We start from the raw sequence: 3,985 nt of genomic DNA, 5'->3' as shown, positions 1-3,985 counted from the left end.
ATAATTATTTAGGATGGAGCACATTTCTTTATCTTCACTGGTAATGTCACCTGATTCTGTTCTGAGTGGTCCTATCCTATCTTTATTTTTCGTACGTTACATTTGATAAAAACCCTTGGGGTTTTCTTTTGATTCACTTGCAACCTTAATTTCATAACTTCTCTTTGCTTTTCTTATCTCCCTCTTTACTTCTCTATTTAAAATCGTGTATCGGTTACGTAAGTGTTCCTCTCCACGTTTTATTTTTCTATATATTCCTTTCCTTTGGCCTATGAGAGATTTTAATCTGTTGTTTAACCATCTTGGTTATGAATTATTCGTTCTAAACGGTTTTGAAGGAATATATCCATCTTGGCCTCCGTGTATTATATTTATTAACTCGTTATACTTCTCAGTGGTCGAACGTCTGTTTGGTACTGGAGCTGAGTTAATTCCCATCACCTGGACTACATTCCTATCTACCACCTCCCCCCTCACAGACACCTGACGGACATTCCCACGTGTTTCCTGCGCCTGACCTATGACCTGGGGTTCCCTACTGACCTGGCATTCCCTCAAATAGCTACACTCCCTGTGGAATACCGTTCGAAAATAAGCTCTTAAGCCATCGAAATCTCCTAGACGAAAATTAGGAACGGTGGAGGTATTTTCAGTGGAACAGACATCCCAAATAAATTTGAACTTAATTTCTTCATGATTGCTATTACCAAGTCGTCCACCAACCTCTATATCGCTAATGATATTTTCTTTATTAGCTAAAACCAAATCTAGTATATTATTACCTCTGGTGGGCTCCCTGATATACCGATAAAGGAAATTATCCTGTACTACCTCTAGAAATTCCTCTGATTCTGCATCTCCTGTCTGATTTCTCCAATCTATCCTTGGCAGATTAAGGTCCCCTACAATTATTACTAAGCTGGACTGTGATGCTTTCCTAATTTCCTCCCGAAGGTATTTACTATCAGCTCTGCTTAATTTAGGAGATCTGTAAATTGCTCCTAAGACAAATTTCTCCCTATTGTTACTAATTTCAACCCAAACACTTTCTGTGTCCCTATTTACTTTAATGTCTGCTTTATTGTAACAGTTTAATGAATCCTTTACATAAATAGCTACCCCTCCCCCCTTTCTTCCCTGACGGTTTGACACAAAAATATTATAGCCTTTTATCTGATATTCTGCTAAAAATTCTCGAGTGTCTGTATTCATCCAAGTTTCACTAATAACGGCAATGTCTATTTTCTCTGTACAAATTAAAGCCCTCAGTTCATCCATTTTATTACGTAAACTCCGGCTGTTTGTGTAGTACACTTTCAGATTATTACTAGTAGTTATGCCTCTACCTTGGCATTTACTGTTATTTATTTTATTACTAACTGGGAAACTCTTTACTTTACTAATATAACAATTTTTTGTACTATCGCTTATCGCCCTTCTATCATCGCTTGTTCTATCATCTATCATCGCCTGCTCAATTTGAGGTGCCTGAATGGATGTATCTACACTATTGGTTGAACTTTTGTTCTTAATTTTGCAAGTATTGATGCATTTATCCAAACATGGTAATAATGATTTCTGAGTGTAGTTGCTGCAACTTCCTGTACACCTACTTCTCAATCTTGAAAAAATCCCTCCAACTCCCTATCTATCATTCCAGCTAAAACAGTAACTCCCTGCCTGCTAAGATGAGTCCCATCCCAACTATACAAGGCACTCTGTCCATAAAACCGGTCCCAGCTGTCTATGAAAGGTATTGCATTATCTTTGCAATACCTTTCAAGGCGGCAATTAAATCCTATTGCCCTGCTCAACCATTCCCTTCCAACCCGCCACCTTGGTAAAACACCAAGCACTACAGGGGTTCCTCCCCTCTCCCTAACCTTGTCTAACATCAACTTATACCTTTTCCACAGTACCTCACTCTTACGGCTACTAATATCATTGCCTCCTACACTGAGGCACACAGTGGGTTTGTCACCACTTTCCTTTACGATTTTTGAAATTTTTTCTACCACATTAGCCACCCTGGCCCCTGGAAGACACACATGTTTAGCGAGTGGAGTATACATGGCCCTGTTCAGATATCTCACCTGGGAGTCTCCAACAACAGCAACATTTTTCTTACCTTTCTTGTTCTGTTTATACTTACCTGTACTGGAAGTTCTCTCATCGTCCTTCTCCTCTACTTCCCTCTCTGCCTTCCCTTCACATTCGTCCCGTAGTGCGTCGAATGCACTAGTCGTCTTAACTTCCGTTTGCTTTTTAAGAGTGAACTTCGTTGCACCCTTGTTAACTAGTGTCCAACCTTCAGCCTTTTTCTCTTTCTCCTCCAACATCTCCTCCAACAATTCCCTCATTTGTGCCTTCTCCTGCCTGAGAATTTGTACCTCCCGCTTCAGTTCGAGAAGTTCCTCCTTTAATTCAAGGTAGTCCTTTTCAATATCTGCAGTGGGGACACAGCTCTCTGCCGAGGAAGCCATTACGCACAAATTCGCACAAGGTAGCACACACTATCACGGGTCACTACGGGTCACCACAACACATACTCTCACGGATCACTAGCAAAGCACTATCGCTGATCACTACAACACACTAACACAGCCACTATCACAGATCACTAAAGCACACTAGCACAACACTACCACAGGTCTCTAGCACGTCTGAGCAGACTGACCTCACGAGAGCGACTGGACTGTGCGTGTGTGTGTGTGTGTGTGTGTGTGTGTGTGTGTGTGTGTGTGTGTGTGTGTGTGTGCAAATGTTGTGTATGTGGGCAAGACACTGGGTGAAGAGAGGGGATGGGGATGGATAGGAAGGCAGGAGGCATGATGTTTTGAGTTCAGGGGGGAAGCTATCCTATTGACAATATATTTGGCCACAGGATCCGATAGGTGATAAGATCCGCTGTTCTGGTCAATGGTATTGGAACATACTATAACAGCTTCCTCCAGACATTTGCGTCTTTTTAAGTCTACACACACACACACACACACACACACACACACACACACACACACACACACACACACACACCTGAGCTGGGATTGCCAATCACTTTCCCCATGTGACTATTTCCTTACCCGACATTCCTTCCCTCTCCCTAAGGACTTCCCACTTCACCTGTCCCTTGTTTCTCTCCGTCTTTGTGCCGTGATTTGTAATCCCTTTCCCCTGGACCTCACCTTCCTTACCCTACCTATTCCCCTTACCACCCCTAGCCAATACCTCACCCCTCACATCCCCACTGCCATTTGCTATATATACAGGAAATGTGGTGTATATTCAGCAATTGTATTCTGAGCCTGAGGAAGCCACGAGGCGAAACGTCAATACACACTCTGAGTCTTTGATTGTACTTGCCAGTTTTTCATGTTTTGCTGTTATCGAAATAAATATATATAAATTTTTAAAAGGATCCAGAGAGCTAAGGGGGGGGGCCCGGGCCCGGTGCCCCCCCCCCCGGGTGCGCCTCTGCCTGTAGGTGACTACACAGAGTGACAAGCCAAATGGTTTTCTGTACACCGGGAAACCATTTACTGCGCTGGGTGGTAACCATCTAACCAAATTTTGGCGCATGGTGGTTTAGTGGGTAATTATTGCGCTCCAATCGGATTGAGCCAGTGAAGGTTTATATCCAAGGGATGGTTGGGGTTGACTGCTCATGTAATGCCACTCAGGGATGAGTGATGCCGGTCACTCTCAGCTTAAATGTCGGGACCAACTGCCTAGCCCCGGGCTCCTACGCTCCTCATGGGACAATGTAGGACTGGATGATGGATGGATGGATGGACAAAATAGCCAAATCCAGTGAGTAGAAAATTCAGAAGACTCAAGTTCATGAACACGATAGCAAAGTATGTTGTTGCGTACATATACACTACACCCATCTTTGGCTTTGAAGAGAGTACAGAGAAAGTAGGAAGATACAGAGAAGGGTTTGTTGTCAGTCGCCTCAGACAACTGAGTCTCAGTAAGGAGGAGA

This window comes from Coenobita brevimanus, chromosome 94, assembly GCF_032717465.1.
Source record: "Coenobita brevimanus isolate Jiangsu-jjx chromosome 94, ASM3271746v2, whole genome shotgun sequence".
In the NCBI taxonomy this organism is placed as follows: domain Eukaryota; kingdom Metazoa; phylum Arthropoda; class Malacostraca; order Decapoda; family Coenobitidae; genus Coenobita; species Coenobita brevimanus.
This window is presented reverse-complemented; position numbering follows the sequence as displayed.